Below are 10,712 nucleotides of genomic sequence, written 5' to 3'. Positions count from 1 at the left end.
GCTGTTTTTCAGATCACTTTTAACTTGAAATAAATAATAAGAAACAGCTCTGGTGCTGGTGGGGATCGTCGCCCTCTTGGCTACATTTTGAGTCTGCCTCCTCATTTGTGCTGTGGCTGTGCAGCTGTCGAAGGTACTTCTATAACAACATCTCTGGAGCCGTTCTCCAAGTGAGAATTTAAAATTGAATTACAATGAAGCTGAACTCCAGACAGAATACAGTCTTTGGGGTAAAGGGATCCAAAAAGAGAATAAATCAAAATGCCACAATAAATGTTGAATGCTTGCTCTATGTACGCAGAGAAGTGTAACTTATTGGCTACCACAGGTCAGAGTGAAACCTCTTCAGGGACCCATAAAGAGATTTGTCATGTGTCTCAGTGTCAAGTGGGCGTTTAAACGGATCGAGCTCCCCCCCTGGCCTGGCACACTTGCCTTCACAACCTAACTCAATGGAACCACAACCATCAGATTAAGTCAAGTGAGTCCGCCTGTTTCTTGTGGTGAGGTTTTGTAGCTGTCACTACTCAGCGTGCAAATGATCATCTCTGGAGATTCACTGACCCTTCACCCAGTGCCACAGTTTTACTTTCCATTTAGATTCATCACGATCCTAATCAAGGATGATGTATTGTGGATTAATATAGGGATAATTCAGCTTTTTATGATATTCAGATATATCCTGGGATTTTTAAGGTTACTGGAGATTGTATTTATCAGACATCTAAGGATTACTCCAAGGAACTACGCAGAAAGTTGGTCTAGGTATAAAACTTAGTCCCAGTTAAGATGAACATAAGAGATAATTGTAAAGCTTCCTACAGGCACACTGCTCCTCCTGAGACAATTTTACGAGACTCTGCACTAAGTTATGATGGATGTCAATTTAATAGCTGCAAAGAATTCAGTGCGTTGAAGAGAAAATAAAATAAAAACTGTTTCTGTCTCGATGTGATGAAAATTGGATGAACGCTTTACTTAGTATCAGACAGAGCAGTTTGAAATGGTTTGAAGGACATTTAGGCTGTGAAAATGTAACTACGGGTCTGGACCTTGCAAGAGCACAATGTCTATCAGTCAAACCTCTTTTTTAACTTTCAGAAATCAGGCCCTGAAAGCACCAAGTCTGAGCTATTGTGTTTTATTTTTGATTCCCCTTTCAACTCAAAACCACAGAGCCGAGCAAATTACAACAGAGCAAACTGTGATGAAGATGTACCTTGTTCAAAGAGGTCAGTGCCACAGTGCTTTACTCTGCATGTCTGTAAGATAGACATGTACTGTGGATCTAAGAGCATTTGGTTTGGAGATAGAATAGTTATCCTTTGTGCCGTGCTAATGAATGGGTTGGGTTGATATAGTGGCTCATTACAGATGCTCAGAATTTGTAATGTATCTGAGCTGATACATTTTGAGGCATTTTGACAGATTTGAGGAGTTTGTCCACCAAAGAGAATTGAGTTTTATTTTTTTTTAATAAAATTGTACAACTCAGAAAACCTTGACTTTTCCATCATAATTTCCCACAGACCAAGATGACGTCTTCAAATTCAACTTTAATTGAATTCAAATTGAACTATGAAATATTTATTTTTCTGTCCTATTTGATTGAGACAACATCCAATCCTCGCATTTGAGAAACCAAATCATTGCCATGACTGAAACAATCATTTGATTATTAAAGTAGGTACTATAGAATTTAAAAGTTTAATTTAGATTGAAGTGAATAGATCAATATACTCATCATTTCCACTTAACTGATTTTGGTATGTGCCTCAAAAGTCCAGGCAAACATCAAAATTGAACACGATAGTAAAAATATTTTATGTGGGTCTTGAGCTGGCTTTTAAAAGTGGCAGCAGATGGGGAAGATCTGACACTGCTGGATAAAGTGTTCACAGTGTGGAAGAAGCAATGGAAAAGACCATCACGTTTACATTCGGACTGTGAGAAAGGAACAGAGAGGAGTAGCTGATCAGAGGATCTGAAGAGTCTGGACGTGTGCTAGAGAGATCAGAAATGTAAACTGAATTCATACAATGACTTAAGAACACTCTATATTTAATTGGTAACAAATGTGTGCACTTGAGGCCGGGACAGGAAAAATGTTGCCCGTCCTCCTGGTATCAGTGAGGAGTCTTGCTGTGTGCCGCATTTCCAAGCAGCTGCGATTAGGGATGATCGATTCACTCCCACAGGAAGAGAAATGAGAAGGGAAATAATGCCACAGTGTCTTGAAATGTCCCAAAGAAAGACACACTTTAAAATTAGCTACTCACCTAATGTGGAAGAAGCCACTGCTGACAACACATCAGGGAGCCTCTCACCACCAGTGTCTTACTCGTATTATTATTCGAGATAATTTAAATATAGACTGTGCATGTGATTTGGTTTCAAAGGCTAATTTAGCGTCTTATTGTTATCATAGTAATTGTAGGGGATTTTCTGTTTTCTAAAAACAGACTACAGTGGGATCAGAACAAAATTGAATAATATGGGGCTTGAAATGGAGCCTTGCAGTGCACCACAGGAGAAAAGAATGGTGACAAATTGTAAATTTTTATGTTGATAAACTGTATTTTCTTACCACTTGGACACAAAGTTGAGCAGAAGGTGAGGTTTTCTTTTGAACTGAGCATAGATCAGAGGAATTTGTCTATAAACTACACAATACAATCTAAATAAATTCCATATTTAAAATATTTTTTTGTATTGGGAAAAAAAAACAGTAATCACCCTGCTGCCAATCCCCCCCCCAAAAAAACTCAGGATTTTATCAGGATTAAGGTGCTTCAAATATTTGGGATGAGTCAAGAATCAAGTTATCTCGTAGCTAGACTTGAAGCCCAAGGTTCTTTCTTTAATCCAGAGGAAAAACAAAGAAAGCCGTCAAGATCTATCCACCCTAAATAAACATCTGCAAGCAAATAAACAGAAGAGATTTCTGTTAAAGGTCAAGTGCTTAAATCTGAAACGGAAACACGAGCAGACTGTAATCCACCATCTCATGCTTTGCCAAAGCATCAGCAGCCACGTTCAAAACAAATAGAAATGTCAGAGCTGGACACAAACACATCTCCACAGGGGGCCCTTTTCATCACTGCAACATGCAAGAGCAATTGTTTACATGCCAGCCATCAGGGATGAGAACACAGAAGACAGGTACTGTGAGAAAACAAACAATAAAAGAGCAAGAGATACAGATATTGAGAAAGGCAGAGATGGAAGCAGAGGAGGCGACAGAGGCTTTCAATGTGCACATATAATCCTGGACGTATTAAACTCTAGGGCGTGCTGCTGGATTTTTATGTTAATAATGTGCACCAGCACATGGCGGACAAACGGGTTGTGGATTCTCTCGTCATTAAACGAGGTCATTTGCTATACCAGCAGGACTTAACACAACCTGAGAGGAGACCAGTCCTATCTGCAGCATGCACCGACGATGGTCCTTTCACACAGCACACATTTGATTATGTCTGTTGCTCTGAATGCAAATGTTCTCTGATTTTCTTTCCCCAGACGTCACTGCAGACAAGATACAGATACAGTAAATGCATTCCTTTACAAGATGACAGTGTGTGTCAACCGCCACAAAAGTGATGTGTTTTGAGTCCATTTCTGACTTATGACTTATTTTATCAGTTGGGACTCCATGCTGCTCAGTAAAAATATATTTGCTGAACATATTTCCCTCATTGTGTTCCTCTGAATGTCCATAAGGACAGATGCCCACAGCCACCGAGGACATACTGGTTCACTGACTCTTTCACTTCATCATAATCTTTGTCTCATCAAATCACGTCATAGTTAATTCCCCCATGATGTAGCAATTTGTCATTGTGGTTTCAGTTGAGTGCATTGTAAATGCCCTAAAATCCACCTTATGTTTACTTTATTACAGTAACGTGATCAGTTTATAATGTGAAAAGGCAAAGGGTTCTTATATAATGCTGCTCAGGATTAGACATTTAACATAATTAACATAATTAATACTGTAATCACAAATAATTTAATTGCCCCTAATGTATGAACAAACATATGGGGAGCGTAAGACAATTATGAATGTTGAGCGTATCATAAACAGTTATGATTCCGTGTATCTTATCTGTGCACCCGGTTGCCTTTGAACCTGAATAAGCAGTAAAACCTGAAGAATAATATTGTACTTTAAACTGTGAGCTTGAGTCGTTAAGCGTCTTATGCATAAACAAATGTGTTGTTTGAGTTCACTTTGATCTCCAGCAGTCTCACAGTCTCTCTCTCACACACACACACACACACACACACACACACACACACACACACACACACACACACATACACACACACAGATAATAAAAACAATGTTAAAAAAACAATACAAACTGCAAAAAACTTCACAAACCCAAACACTTTGAAGTAGCTGTATAAAAACAAATGCTTTGTCTTAATTTGCATACTTCCTCACTCAGACTTGTTATTTTAAATGCAAAAGTGTATTTGAAATAACGAGTGTGGCAGCATGCGGTCCTCAACGGTGCACTCAAAACCGTCAAAAGGTTATGTGTAAAACAATGGACTAGGGCTGGGTGATAAAACGATAACAGTAATTACTGTGGTATAATTTTCATCAATTGCAATACAACACATGTTCAAAATATAAATATAGTATGCATTGTCTACAATTCATGGTTTTATAGTTCTACCTCAGATTTATAGAATATTTAGCTATTTGTCATTCTCTGCCCATAAATAAGAGTTTAGTCACAAAAATATTTAGTCATATATTAGACATTTATCATTGTAATTATTTTTCTAGACTAATCGGAACATTTTTATCTCAATAAGGTTTTTGGCCATATTGTCCAGCCATAATGGACAACCTCAACAGTCACCATTTTGGCTCAGCAGAAGGGGAAGGACGACCGTGTTTTCAAATTTGTGAAAATGGCAGCGGAGTAAATAGAACCTGACGTTGGCAGTATTTTTTTCACGTGACATAGTGGACACACTCAAGGAAGTAACATGTTCGTTTCTCAGTCAAGTAGGCAAAGCTCATATCAAGGTTTGCATGTTGCAATCGTCATTTATAATGAGTGCTCCTCACTTCTGTGGAATTTACACACATCAGCAAGTACACAGTGTACTGCATGTGGATGTATTGAATTAAAAGGCGAGACAATCCCACATTAGCGCAGTCTTTTGTGGTTTTACATATGAGGGATTGTTTACTGTTTTAAGTTGCTTGCAATAATAGCGCTTAGTACAATGCTCAACATGATATGAAACATAATGAAAGCAATATTTAAATGAACTCATTGTGGTAAACTTATGTGATCGGGATGTCTTCCTAAATTGCAATCTTCACTCCACCAGTCTTTAGGATTGAATTCATTATGTGACTCATTTTTTAAAATAGACATGGAAAATAGCATTTGTCAGTGAATGTGACGTATGTAGTCTAACAGAGTTTTAGTTTAAAATTTATTAAATTATTGACATGCATATTCTCTTAAAGATTAATAAGCAGAAATTATTTATTTTATCACCCAATTAAGTACATTATTTTATAATGCAGGTATGAATTTGTACACATTATTCTTTACGTGTACGTTGGATATGTATTCTGTATGTGGTTTTATTATTTAGCGCTATATTTTACTTCTTAATGGGCTCCATTACTGCCGGTTTCAGCTCGACTGACATCTTATTGCATGCTGTCAGAGTGCGAGTCCCAGTCAGTACCCAGAATTCATTGGGGTGCAGGTACAGCCTTTGCACTTCTACAAAGTCAGTGTTCAGTTTTATTGCTGATCCTTGCGTCATCAGGTGTCGCCTTATGTCATCAGAGACTCAAGAGTTGTATGCTGCGTGTACACTTTCACCAGTGAGCGGTGGAAAACGTCTCGGCATTATCTCTTTAGAGAACACAAAGGTGCCATTAAAGTTGTTTTTCTCTACCCTGGTTATCGCAAGACCAGGCCATACCTCATCAAAAGATGCACATTGCTCTGTTATTTCATACAAACACATACTGGACGAAAGAATTGGCCTAAGATGTGATTGGATGTATCTTTAGTTTTATACTCAAAACACTTTCACAACATAAAAGTAAACCTTTCCTCATCTTGAAGTGTCTGTTAACATAATATCAATAACAAAAAATGCATAAAATCTGATTACGAGACTTCTGTACCCTTATCCATATAGACCTCTACAACGTCTTTGTGTGACGTACTGACAGCCAATCACCAGCATTATTTGATCTTGATACAAACACGCTGCATGCTTATTGGCTTAGAGTTTTCGAAGTTGGTACTGAATGATGAGGCATTTTTACCCTCATCATGTTTTCGTTTGTTTGTCTCTCTGTTATTTAGCAGGATCACACAAAACCTACCGGACGTGTATGGGTCAGGAAAGAACCCATTAAATTTTGATGCAGATCTGGATAGGGGGGGGGCAGATTAGGGAATTGTTTTTCACTTTCTTTAATGTTGTGAGATGAACTGTTTTTCTACATTTTCCTCTGATTTCTCTCAGAATAATTCATGGGTCTTGATTAAAAAAACATAAACGTTAAGGGGACTGATGATGAGTGTGTGCAATTTGATGCTGATCCAAATACAAATCCAGATCAAGTGATTTTAAATATGGTTTCGTAAGGGGACCGTTGGGCCCCAGCGGAGGTTTGTGCTCTACTGAGTGACATTCTAATTTAATACTCAGTCGTATCGAAGTTATTTGTTCAGTGTAGAGTTTGCTACCCAGTTCTAGCTCTGGCTGTAGCTTCATTCAGCAAAACATTATCCATCATTTTGTTTAACCTGTCTACCAGCAACGAATCCACTAACACACTCAACCAACCAACCAAAACTTAACTTACTGCATTACATTTTCAGTTTCACAAGGAATAATGAAAAACAAAAAATGTGTCTTTATTTTGTTTTTCTAAACTCCTAAAAACGTTTTAATGGGTCTTTAAATGTGTAGCAATAATTATAACATATGCTTCCTTTTAGTTGTACTGACTAGTAATTACAGTTGCTGATTGTTAGTAATATTGTATATACAGTATGCATATTTATTTGCTATATTTTTCGTTGTACTCTTTTATGTTAAACATACGCAAAAGAGAGAAGATTAATAATTTATTTCACCAAAAGAGGAAAACTCGTCAAGAACTACAAACTTTTAAATAGGAGCATTTTTCAAGGTTCTGTTTTACCTGCAGTGATGACTATTCATGCAGTGTGAGATCTGCAGAATGGAAGCAAGGGAGGTTTAACCTTCACATGTAGTTATGGTTTATCAGTAAAGAGGACACGGCCTTAATTATGCAAAGTAGATAAACATATGGAGGCGCTGGAAGAGCATTGTACAGTTTAAAATCCTTCTAAAACACTCTTCTATGAATAGATCGTGTGTAGTCAGGCAAATGCACAGCCAAACAGACTGGGATCAGTACGGTAAATCTGTGCGTCAGGGGTTATTTACAAGTTCTTAGAGACAGTTTGTCAAATAATTTGTGCGTTAGCTTTTTTAACACTTCACTATAAATTTCCCAGCATCTGTGATAAATTTGCTCCGTGCCCTGACTGAGTGCCATTTGTTTGCAGCAGTGTTGTTGTTGTGTCTTTGCTCTGCCTTTATGATTTATTTGGGAATCTGCATCTGCTTGCTTGTTACCTAAAGCAAGAACAAGTCTGAAAAGATAAAAGCTCTTCCTCAAAGTCAGTTCATTCGAGTTCAGCGCTGTTCATTTCCTGTCTCTGGCACAAACTCTCACTGTACCGACAGGCTGCTCTCTGACTGTAGGAAACAGCTTGAACCATCATTCACATGAGGTTTCAGGTTCATAATGTTAGACATGGAGATAGGTGAAACTGACTGTCTGAACATGGCCATTTTATGATTGTCATGTGCTAGTGTAACTACACATTTACATTATAATGGCATTAACTGTAGGGCTGTGTATTGGCATGGACCTCAAGCTAAGATATGTATCACCATACATAGGTCAAGTTGTTTGTGGGCTTTGGCTGCCAGCTGTGGACTCTTCTTCCTGGTAGTTTGTACTGGCACTAAATCTTTTATTGGTACAGAGTACCGGACCATGCTGCTTTCCTTCACCCCTGCGCCTACTGCAAAGAGCAGGTATGAGCAGTGTAATGCTTTTGAACTTACTCTACACGACGTTCTATACTTACCGCTGCAACAGTGACTCTTCCTCTGTTTCCATTGGTGCACATTTACCACAGCGACACATCCAATTGTCCTCAGCAGCTTTCTACTCATATCATCAGGTTTAAACTGTGTAAAAAGAAAACTGAAAACTATTGATTATAGGAGCGTTAATAACGATACACTATTGTGGAAAAATGTACTGCAATAAGTCAGCTGCATTGGTATTTTTGCACTACAAACCCTGATCTCTGTGCAATGTCATCCACCATGTTGAACGTGACATGTAGAGCATGACACGCTCTGAAATTGATTGGCTGCCACTTTTCTTGTTCTTCATCATTTTTCGTCTCTCAAACATGACAATCTGTGTCCTCTCTTTGTTTTCTGTGATGGTAAAGTCAATTGATTTGGGTTTTGGAGTGTTTGCTAAATATGTCCACTTGAAGTGTGAAGATCATTTTTTACCCTTTCCAAATATTTTATTGACCAAATTAATAAGCAGTGTGTTTAATTAATAATCAAAATATGAATTTATTTCAACATCCAAAGACAGAGTGAATTAGATTTCACAAAATATAATGAATAAAAAAAATCGATATCAATTGACTGCTTCGAAAAGAGAAGTTCATTAATCATTTTAGATGAGAAATAACACAAAACGTTCAAACCTCCAGTAAAACTAAATAATCTTAGTGAGCAGACTGTTCATTTAGCAGAGAACTGAGAATTTTTTTGCAAAAAGTTCTCAAACATTGGTGTAATAGTGGCACCAGAAAAGGAAGCAGACAAATGTATGTTAATGTATTAAATTAAGTAATATCTCACGATAGCTACTTAGATTACTGATTTAAATGTCAAAACTGTTTAAGAAAGATTTCCTTTCATTTACATCATAAAGAACTGCTTAAATGCAATGTAAATGCAAATTTTAAAAGATTTAAACTGTCTTACCTACATTTTATAAAGTGTGGGTTTTTGAGAGCAAATTGGGTTTTGTCCCTGAATACCAGTGAGATCTAGTAACCCTGTACGCCAAGTGATTTAGTAAATGGAAAGAGGAAAGCTCTGCCAAGTGCAGTGGAACACAGAGAGCTCATTTTAAAGTGTGCACTATAATCATGCTTTTGTTGTTTGTATTCTCGCATCAAAATAGGACAATCGAACACCATTTTATTTGTGTTATATCTAATGTGTCCTTACTCTACATCCAATTTCCCAGTTCAAATATTGGAAGTCGAACCACTGAGCAGCGCTCTAACACCTTGAACATCACAGAGATCTTGAATGGTCGCCTGTAAATAATGAATGCTAGTGTTCCGTTGTCTTTATATCATACATGGGAAAGCTTTTATGCAGTCAAGAAGTAGAGTCTGAGAAATCAATGTACCGTACCCCGAGGTCACTCACTTTTTATTGTACCAATGTAATACACAAACCTTTGAAGAAAAAGCAGATGGAAGCTGTGCTATTAAAGTCAAGTGAGGAGACAAGAGCCAGATAGGTGTAAGGACAAGTCGACCTCAGTTCAGTTACATGGAACCTTATCTGTACATTATGTCCAATGGAATCCTCTGCAGCCACAGTTTGGTCTCAAATCTGCCGTTGTTCACTTGTCACCTCTCATGAAGGTGTCAGAACACTTTAATTAATGAAACAACTTTGAGGCGTTCTTCTTCATTTCCTGATTCACACAATATAGTCTTTCTCCTATTTATCTAATCTATCTTATAATTCCATAAATCTCTGTCTGTGGCTCGCTTATCTCAAGATGTGTTCATCTTATCAGCTTCACTCTTGGCTTGTGTATTGTTTAGGGCCCAAGGAAGTGCAGTGTTGAATTTAGTGCAATGTAGACACACAATGTGTTGCATGTTAATAAACTTAGATAAACAGGCGACGAGTGCTCTGTAGCAGCGGCGGCCAGGACTTTACTTGAAGCGACTCAATTACTGAAGGTTACTTTTACAGTTTCAGAGAGAAAAACAGCAACCAGCATCAACACAGGTCAAACAGACAGCCCATTTTAAACAGGCAGGTTTAGAATAGTCACTGCACTCATTTCTTTAATGGCCTTAGAAGTTGGAATAAAAATAACTTAAAATAAATCCAGATCTTGAAAAAATGTTGTAGTTGAATTTGCGTAGCTTTAAGATACACATTTTTAAAAATGTTGGCCATTTTGTGAGGAAACCACAAAGTGATACAAGCTACTGAAGACTCTTCCTGATCATGAAAGAAATGACTCCTTTTTATGTCACCACTGTCAATAAAACTCTGACTAATCTTTGTTCTTACCCATTCAAGCCCAAACTCTCTGCCTCCTTTTCTCTCTTGTTTTTTCTTTATTTCTTTCTTCTTCGATTTTCTCATTCCGCAGTTGCTGTCGGGTTTCTCTTCTCTCCCTCCACAAAAGCTAGTTGTGTGAAATTATGCTGTCTGCCTCAAGTCATTTGTAGTTCATTGTAAGTATTTTCTTTTTCAACGATAATGACAACTTTTCATACTCTATTCTGTCAGAATTGTAATTTGTCCGACAAACCACA

Source organism: Hippoglossus hippoglossus, chromosome 10, assembly GCF_009819705.1.
Source record: "Hippoglossus hippoglossus isolate fHipHip1 chromosome 10, fHipHip1.pri, whole genome shotgun sequence".
In the NCBI taxonomy this organism is placed as follows: domain Eukaryota; kingdom Metazoa; phylum Chordata; class Actinopteri; order Pleuronectiformes; family Pleuronectidae; genus Hippoglossus; species Hippoglossus hippoglossus.
The sequence above is the reverse complement of the archived record's forward strand: the minus strand, read 5'-3'. Positions refer to the sequence as shown.